The sequence below is a fragment of the Bison bison genome, unplaced genomic scaffold (genome assembly GCF_000754665.1).
Source record: "Bison bison bison isolate TAMUID 2011002044 unplaced genomic scaffold, Bison_UMD1.0 scf7180017864385, whole genome shotgun sequence".
Classification (NCBI taxonomy): domain Eukaryota; kingdom Metazoa; phylum Chordata; class Mammalia; order Artiodactyla; family Bovidae; genus Bison; species Bison bison.
The window spans coordinates 3399365-3409722 of record NW_011494957.1 but is presented as its reverse complement, the minus strand read 5'-3'; positions in this window follow the sequence as shown (position 1 = coordinate 3409722).

The window sequence follows — 10358 nt, the reverse complement described above, 5'->3', positions numbered from 1 at the left end:
TTCATAGCAGCAAAATGCCCAATAGCCAAGACTTGGGAACAGCCTAAATGTCCATCCGTTGATGAGTGGTAAAGAAGATGTGGTACATATATACCACAGAATATTACTCAGACATAAAAAAGAAAGGAATAATGCCATTTGAAGCAACATGGATGCAACTAAAGATTATCATACTAAGTGAAGTAAGAAAGACAAATACCATATGATATCACTTATACATGGAATCTAAAATAAGGCACAGATGAACTTATCTATGAAAGTGAAATGAAGTCTCTCAGTTGTGTCTGACTCTTTGTGACCCCATGGAACATAACCTACCACGTTCTTCTGTCCATGGGATTTTCCAGGCAGGAGTACTGGAGTGAGTTGCCATTTCCTTCTCCAAGGGATCTTCCCGATCCAGTGATCGCACTGGGGTCTCTCACATTGTAGGTAGACGCTTTACTGTTTGAGCCACCAGGGAAGCTGTATTTCTATGAAAGAAATATACACAAACATAGAAGACACCTACATAGAAACACACGAACATAGAAATCACCTCCTTGGTGATTACCAAGGAGGAAGACAGGGAGTGAGGGATGGACTAGGAGTTTGGCGTCAGTAGATGCAAACCATCATGTATAGACTGGGTAAACAACAAGATCCTACTGTACAGTATGCTGCTGCTGCTAAGTCGCTTCAGTTGTGTCTGACTCTGTGTGACCCCGTAGATGGCAGCCCACCAGGCTTCCCCGTCCCTGGGATTCTCCAGGCAAGAACACTGGAGTGGGTTGCCATTTCCTTCTCTAATGCATGAAAGTGAAAAGTGAAAGTGAAGTCGCTCGGTCATGTCCGACTTAGCGACCCCATGGACTGCAGCCTACCAGGCTCCCCCGTCCATGGGATTTTCCAAGCAAGAGTACTGGAGTGGGGTGCCATCGCCTTCTCCGGTACAGTATGGGAAACTATTCAATATCCTGTGATAAACCATAATGGAAAAGAATATTTAAAAAGAATGAATATATGTTTATAACTGAGTCACTTTGCTCTACAGCATAAATTAATACAATATTGTCAATAAGCTACAATAAAAATACATTTTAAAAATTCTTATTCTGGCCATTTAAGTTGTTACTAACTGCTCTACTGATCACAAAATTCCCTACCTGTACCAACCTCATTATTAATTTCAAATTGCCAACAATATATCCTAAATTCTTTTTTCATTATAATTTGGGTTGGAAAAAAGATTTTGAATTTTCACCATTCAGGTTCAATTCTAAATAATATTGATTATAGGCAAGGCATCATATTTAAAATGCACTGTAGTAAATGCAAAATGAGTTATACAAAGGAAGAGAGGAAGAGTATATGTTACATAACAACATACTATATATATATATATATATATATATAATAATGAAGTCTAATATTTGGTCATAATTTAATGTGTACATGCACCACAGTGAAAACCAGGATGAATCCTACTTCTTGCCCTCCAATATCACACCCTTGCATCCCTGCCACCCTGTAAAAACTGTGAAAAGTTGGGAGATATCTTTATCTTTAAAGCTATTTCCCTGTGCTTTCACAAATGTACTGAGGTGTGTGTGTAACAGTAAAGTATTGATTAACATTAGATATTGATATAATAATACATGACAAATTTCTAGGGTTATCACTAAAAGAATAGAAACAGGATATATAATTTTGAATAGGATACAAACAAGTGGAGAAAATGGGATAATTTTAAACATTGAGATCATTCAGGGCAGTGAAATGAAAAAAAAAAAGAAAACTGTAAAGAACATTTTAAAATATGGTGACAGATTTAAATCCATATAATAATAATTATGGATGAACTGCCCCAATTTAACATTGGGCTTAAAATATACAACTATGTTCTATTTATTCTATATATTATTTATATAATATTTATATAATATTCTATTATTATTCTATTATTTACTTAGCTGCTGCTGCTGCTAAGTTGCTTCAGTCGTGTCCAACTCTGTGCGACCCCATAGACAGTGGCCCACCAGGCTCCCCTGTCCCTGGGATTCTCCAGGCAAGAACACTGGAGTGGGGTGCCATTGCCTTCTCCATCTATTTATTGAGACACATCTAAATATAAAGAAACAGAAAAATTAGTTAAAGATGAAGAGAAGGATGCTAATCAAATACCAAGCAAAATAATGATAATATAGATATATTAATGTTATAGAAAATAGACTGCAGGACAAAAAAGTATTATGGTAGTTAAAAAAGGTCACTTCATGATGGTAAAAACTTTCCACTGTATTTATTTACGTGAAGTCACTGAGTCATGTCTGACTCTTGTGACCCTATGGACTGTAGCCCTCCAGGCTCCTCTGTCCATGGAATTTTCCAGGCAAGAATACTGGAGTGGTTTGCCATTTCCTACTCCAGTATTTATTTATATTCACCTGGTAATATAGGCCCAAATATATAGTGGAAAACTGATAAAATTTCAAATAGTAGAAAATGAACAGACTTCGAAGAAAATAATCTTTTTTTCGTAATTAATACAACAACCAATGTGTGTGTGTATGTGTGTGTGTGTATGCCAAGCCATGTGGCTTGTGGGATCTTAGTTCTCCAGCCTAGGCCCTTGGCAGTAAAAGCATGGAGTTCTAACCACTGGACCACCAGAGAATTCCCCAATCGGATAAAATAGTCACAATGATTTAGAATATTAGATCACCAACAGAGTTTGACCTAATGGATCAATACTGCTTCCAGTGCTTGAGAGAATACATTTGTTTTCCAACATATATGGAATAGTTGCCAAAAATGATCATTGGGCCAGAGAGGGAATCCAAACAAATTTGAAAGGTTGGAAATCCTACAGAAGGTGTCCTCTAACCACTGTGCAAATAGACTAGAAATCAACAACAACAAGATGAAGGAACAATTTCCATATATTAGAAATTAAGAATTATACTTTCAAATAAGTCATGAGTTAAGTCATATTGTCATTCAGTTGCTCAGTCATGTCCAACTCTCTGCGATCCCATGGACTGCAATATGACAGGCTTCCCTGTCCTTCACCATCTCCCAGAGTTTGTTCAGATTCATGTCTGTTGAGTCAGTGATGCCATCCAACGATCTCATCTTGTCATCCCCTTCTATTCCTGCCTTTAATCCTTCCCAGCATGTTCTTTTCCAATGATTTGGCTCTTTGCATCAGGTGACCAGAGTACTGGAGCTTCAGCTTTAGCATCAGTCCTTCCAATCAATATTCAGGGGTGATTTCCTTTAGGATTGATTGGTTTTATCTCCTTGCTGTCCAAGGGACTCTCAAGAGTCTTCTCTAGCACCACAGTTTGAGAGACTCAATTCGTTGGTGCTCAGCCTTCATTGTACAGCTCTCATATCAGTACATGACTGCTGGAGAAACCATAGCTTTGACTAGACAGACATTTGTAGGCAAAGTAATGTCTCTGCTTCTTAATATGATGTCTAGGTTTGTCGTTGCTTTTCTTACAGGAGCAAGCGTCTTCTAATATCATGGCTGCAGTCACGATCCTCAGTGATTTTGGAGCAAAAGTAAATAAAGTTTCTCACTGTTTCCATTGTTTCTTCATCTATTTGCCATGAAGTAATACTTTGGCCACCTCATGTGAAGAGTTGACTCATTGGAAAAGATCCTGATGCTGGGAGGGATTGGGGGCAGGAGGAGAAGGGGATGACAGAGGATGAGATGGCTGGATGGCATCATCAACTCAATGGACATGAGCTTGAGTGAACTCCGGGAGTTGGTGGTGGACAGGGAGGCCTGGTGTGCTGCGATTCGTGGGGTCGCAAAGAGTTGGACACGACTGAGCGACTTAACTGAACTGAACTGAACTGAATAGGACCAGATGCCATGATCTTCGTTTTTTTTAATGTTGAGTTTTAAGCCATTTTTTTCACTCTTCTCTTTCACCTTCATCAAGAGGCTCTTTAATTCACTTTCTGCTATAAGAGTGGTGTCATCTGCATGTCTGAAGTTATTGATATTTCTCCTGGAAATCTTGATTCCAGCATGTGCCTCATTCATTCCAGCATTTCACATGATTTACTCTGCATAGAAGTTAAATAAGTAGGGTGACAATATACAGCCGTATTGTACTCCTTTCCCAGTTTTGAACCTGTTCAAACTGTTGCTTCCTGTCCTGCATACAGATTTCTCAGGAGGCAGGTAAGGTGGTCTGGTATTCCCATCTCTTTAAGAATTTTCCACAGTTTGTTGTGATCCACACAGTCAAAGGCTTTAGTGTAGTCAATGAAGCAGAATTTTTTCTGGAATTCTCTAGTTTTTTCTACTATCCAACAGATGTGGGCAATTTGATCTCTGGTTCCTCTGCCTTTTGTAAATCTAGAATGGTACATTTGGAATTTCTCAGTTCACATATTGTTGAAGGATTTTGAGCATTACTTTTCTAGCATGTGAAATGAGTGCAATTGTGCAGTAGTTTTAACATTCTTTGACATTGCCTTCCTTTGGGATTGGAATGAAAGCTGACCTTTTCCAGTCCTGTGGCCACTGCTGAGTTTTCCAAATTTGCTGGCATATTGAGTACAGCACTTTCACAGCATCATCTTCCAGAATTTGGAATAGCTCCACTGGAATTTCATCACCTCCACTAGCTTTGTTTGTAGTGATGCTTCCTAAGGCCCACTTGACTTTGCACTCCAGGCCGTGTGACTCTGGGTGAGTGATCACATCATTATGGTTATCTGGGTCATGAAGCTATTTTTTGTATAATTCTTTTGTGTATTCTTGCCTCCTCTTCTTAATATCTTCTGCTTCTGTTAAGTCCATACGATTTCTGTCCTTAATTGAGCCCATCTTTGCAGGAAATGTTCCCTTGGTATCTCTGATTTTCTTGAAGAGATCTCTAGTCTTTCCCATTCTAGTGTTTTCCTCTATTTCTTTGCATTGATCATTTTGAAGACTTTCTTATCTCTCCTCGCTATTCTCTGGAACTCTGCATTCAGATATCTTTCCTTTGCTCCTTTGCATTTCACTTGTCTTCTTTTCTCAGCTATTTGTAAGGCCTCCTCAGACAGCCATTTTGCCTTTTTGCATTTCTTTCTCTTGGGGATGATTTTGATCACCGACCGCCTCCTATACAATGTTACAAACCTTCATCCATAGTTCTTCAGGCACCCTCTCTATAAGATGTAATCCCTTGAATCTATTTGTCACTTCCACTGTATAATCATAAGGGATTTGATTTAGGTCATACCTGAATGGCCTAGTTTTTTTTTGTTCTCCAATTTAAGCCTGAATTTGCCAATAAGGACTTCATGATCTGAGGCACAGTCATCTCCCAGTCTTGTTTTAGTTGACTGTACAGAGCTTCTCTGTCTTTGGCTGCAAAAAATATAATCAATCTGATTTCAGGATTGACTATCTGGTGATGTCCATGTGTTGAGTCATCTCTTGTGTTGTTGGAAGAGGGTGTTTACTATGACCAGCATGTTCTCTTGGCAAAAAACTCTGTTAGCCTTTGCCCTGCTTCATTTTGTACCCCAAGGCCAAACTTCCTTGTACTTCACGTATCTCTTGACTTCCTCCTTTTGCATTCTAGTCCCCTATGATGAAAAGGACATCTTTTTTTTGGTGTTAGTTCTAGAAGGTATTGTAGGTCTTCATAGAACTGTTCAACTTCAACTTCTTTGGCATTAGTGGTTGGGGCATAGTCTTGGGTTACTGTGATATTGAATGATTTGTCTTATAAACAAACTGAGATCATTCTGTTGTTTTTGAGATTGTACCCAAGTACTGCATTTCAGACTCTTTTGTGGACTATGATGGTTACTCCATTTCTTCTAAGGGATTCTTGCCCACAATAGTAGATATAATGATCATCTGAATTAAATTTGCCCTTTCTTGTCCATTTTAGTTCACTGATTCCCAAAATGTTGATGTTCATTCTTGCCATCTCCTTCTAGGTCCATGAATCTACGTAAATTCGAAGTGGTAAGACAGGAGATGGCAAGAAATCATAAGGAAATTAAAAAATATTTGGGGCTGAAAGATAACAAAAGTACTACTTATCCAGATTTGTGAGATACACCTGAAGTAGCAGTTAACTCTTTTAATATAAGCATTAGAGCTTCAATCTAAGGTGATGCTAGTGATAAAGAACCTGCCTGCCAATGCAGGATATGTAAGAGACACAAGTTCAATCCCTGATTGGGAAGACCTCCTGGAGAAGGAAACAGCAACTCACTCCAGTATTCTTGCCTGGAGAATGCTATGGACAAAGGAGCCTGGCAGGCTACAATCCATAGGGTTCCAAAAATTCAGACATGAGTGAAACAACTTATTACACACACATAAATATTAGAGAAGAGGAAATGCTGATTAGAAGCAAGCAAAAGGCAACAAGAGAAATTCAAAAAGAAGGTGGAACGAGACAGCAAAAGAGACACTGATGTATAGAACAGTCTTATGGACTCTGTTGGAGAGGGAGAGGGTGGGAAGATTTGGGAGAATGGCATTGAAACATGTAAAATATCATGTATGAAATGAGATGCCAGTCCAGATTCGATGCACGATACTGGATGCTTGGGGCTGGTGCACTGGGACGACCCAGAGGGATGGTATGGGGAGGGAGGAGGGAGGAGGGTTCAGGATGGGGAACACATGTATACCTGTGGCGGATTCATTTTGATATTTGGCAAAACTAATACAATTATGTAAAGTTTAAAAATAAAATAAAATTAATTAAAAAAAAGAAGGTGGAAGAGAATGAAGAGCAGACATTATTGAAATTGAAAAAATATACATAATGTGAACATGAATGTAAAAATGTATTTCTTTCCCCAAAATGGTAATATTGATACATTCCTGCAGGGCTACTCAAAAAACTTAAAGACCCAATTATACAATATCAAAACTGAAACAGGTGATATCACCTCAGATGATGCAAGGATAAAAGGATATTATGACCAAATAAATTTAAATAAAATGGACACATTTTTTAAAAATATATATCTTAAAACTGATACAGAGGAATAGAAAACAGCTATTCCCATCCTTATCTTTTAAAATGCTTACTCAAATATCTGCTAATGTTAAAATTATAAACCCAGACTTTTTAGATTTTATAAATATGTGTAAATAGGAATAGAACAGTACTCCTTAATATGTTAAAAGCATGAACTGATAGACGTCATTGTTTTATTCCTGACCTCAAAGAACAAGCTTCTGTTTGTTTATTCACTTTGGGAAACCACTCTGGCATTAACTGAAATGTAAAAATGTGTAATTCTTCTAATCCAGCCGTGTCATTCCTGGACATAATCCCTAGGAACTCTAGCCCATGTCTCTCAAGATTTGTATACAAAAACATTCCTAACAATATTATTTGTAATAGCTCAAACGAGGAAAAAACTAATTGTTCATCAATAAAAGATAGAAAAATAAATGTGATAAATTCTATAGAGCAAAAGAAACTACAATATGATAAGCATTGATAATTTTTAATCAATATAAGAGAAGTAATAGACAAAAGGATGCATACAGTATAGGTTCATTTATAAAGTTCAAAACAGGCAAAATCAGCTGTGATTTCTACAATTACTTTCATAAGTGAACAGCAATATTCTTAACCTGAATAATGGTTACCTTGCTGTTTGCTCTATAATTTTCTTCATGTGTCATATTTGTGTTTTATGCACATTTATTATATTTATAGGGTATACTTCACAGTAAAGTTGTTTAAAAAACGTTAAGCACAAACATATTACTCCATTGTCTCTTGAATCCAGTATTACTGTTGAGAAGTCTCATGTTGGCCTAATTTTGGTTCCTTTGTGGGTGGTTTACTTTTTGTGTGGAATCGTTTCATAATTTCTCTTGCATTTTCTCTTCTGTAATTTTACTATAGTGTGTCTAGATATTTCCTTTATGTGTCCTGCACTGTATGGCCCCTCAATTCCTTTTGGGGATTTGTATTATCTAGATATTGATAATTCTGTTCTCCTGATTTTTTAGCCTTTCTTTTATATTTTCTATATTTTTATTCATTTCTGTTTCCCCTTGGAAGGCTCCTAACTTGATCTCCCAGTTTATTTTGTTCATTGATATAATCATCCTGCTAGATATTCCATCTTATAACTTCATTTTAAGTATCTTATTTCTAACACACACACACACTTATATATATCTCATATATCACTGGTTTTCTGAAGTAATTTCTTATCCCTTTGCTTTATTACCATATTCTTCTTCAACTCTTTTGAATATGTCATAACTTAAGTTATTGGTTCATCTGTTCCAATAATGTGCTTAAGGTGGTATATGCTGTTCAATTTTATTATCTTTTTACTTTCTTTTTGAGAAGTTGCACCCCTCAGGTAGGTATTTTCTTTGAACCTGTAGCATCATACTTCACGATGGAGTCAATTTTTGTCATGTAATGTGTCCTGGGAACATGCTAAAAGTCACCCTCTTGACTGAGTCTGTTTTTGAAAGTTTGAGAGTGTGGAGGGTCAGGTGTCAGAGGAGAGACTGCAGAGACCAGCTGCTGACAGGAGAGCAGGAAGTGTAATAGCTCCAGGCACCTGTCGTCCTCGGAGGCTGTCTGCATCTCTCCTTGCTTAGCTGGGCTCTGTCTCTGCTGCTGGTGCCTCCCACCACCAGGACACCAGGGACACTCTCCCTTCCCCGGTGAAGGAAGAGAGACAGGAGCTCAGGGTACAGCCTCTCCAGATCCCTCCCTGGCTGCCAGACACCTCCCTCCCAGGCCACTGCCTCCACCCATCCTCTCAAGGAGTTCACAGTTGCAATCTCACTTCTAACCACCAGTTCCTTCTGGCTTCTGTCATTTTCACAGTTGATTTGGAAGATCCCGTGCTTCTTTACCATTTTACCCTACTTATTGTTAGTAGTCTTGATTACATTAATAAAATTAGCCTTTTGTCACATATGATGTAAATTGGTTGTAAATTTATCTTTTGACAAATCTATGATAATTTTTTGCTACAGAGAATTTGTAAAATGTCTTCACACTTTACAGGGAGCCAGCTGTTATACAAGGGAGTTAAAGGTGATCCGGCATAAAGTTATCTCTTGTTTCGTTCCTCACAGCAGTCTGGGACCTAGTAACTCAAAAGCCTGATTGGTGTTAAAATCAAAATTTACACATCTAGTTGTTTTTAATACAGTTCCAAAGAGCAGGTGTTTAACCTTTTAGTCTCCCTGCTTTGTATACCTTGTGAAACACCACCCAGCAAAACATCACCCATTAGGTGAGATCAACCCTTGGGCTCTAGAAGACCCAAAGCCACTGCTGCTCTTCAGAGGTATCTGGCCCGGAGTCTCCCCTCTCTGACCCCCCGTTTTCTCTCCTGCAGGATAGTGGCTCTACCCTGCTTTGGGGAGGGGATTAGCGCTGAGGGGCTTTCCCTGACCCCCAGCAAATCTGTCAGAATTGTTAGTCTCTCATCGTGGCCAACTCTTTGCAACCCTATGTACTGTAGCCTGCCAGGATCCTTTGTCCATGGAATTCTCCAAGTAAGATACTGGAGTGAGTTGCCATTTGCTCTTCCAGGGGATCTTTCTGACCCAGGGATTGAACCCAGGTCTCCTGCATTGCAGGTAGATTGGTTACCTTCTGAGCTACCAGAAAGCCCTAAAATTTGTTGCAGTAGCTTCCATATACAGTTGGTTGTGTGCTAACGCCATCTCGTGGTCACATGCTTTATCGCTACTCTAATATGTCATGGTTATGTGCTGCTGCTTTTAAAAAATGGTTTAAATCTGTATGTATCAATGTGGGCAATGTAGTAGGCTTTTTTAAGTAGAAAAAGTGAGCTATAAGACAGTATGCATAAGAGATCTCACAACAAAATGTGGAAGGAAGACAGCTCAGAAGATATCAGGAAGGATAACAATCAACTGCTAATAGTTTACAAGATGAGGATTGAGGTGGAGGAAGATTGGAAAATAATTGCACTATATTCTTCCAGAGTGTTTGAATTTTTAAAGCAATTTTTTTTTAATAACTTTGCCAGTTGAAAAAAGGACGACTGAGAACAGTTGAATTTGATTAAAGTGCTCAAAGACTATGGTCTCATCGGAGATGTGTTAACACAAACAAAAATATAAGGGCTGGTGATCAAGCTTAGGGTACAACTGGGCAAGTTCCTAGCCTGTAGCACCTCAGAATGTGACCTTATTTGCAACTAAGGCCATTGCAGATGTAATTAGTTAAGATAAGAGGTCATTACTGGAGAAGGGTGGGCCCCTAATCCAATATGTCTAATATCCTGACAAAAACAAGAAATTTGAGGACTTCTCCAGTGGGCCAGTGGTTAAGACTCTGCCTTTAAGTGCAAGGGATGCAAGTTTGATCCCT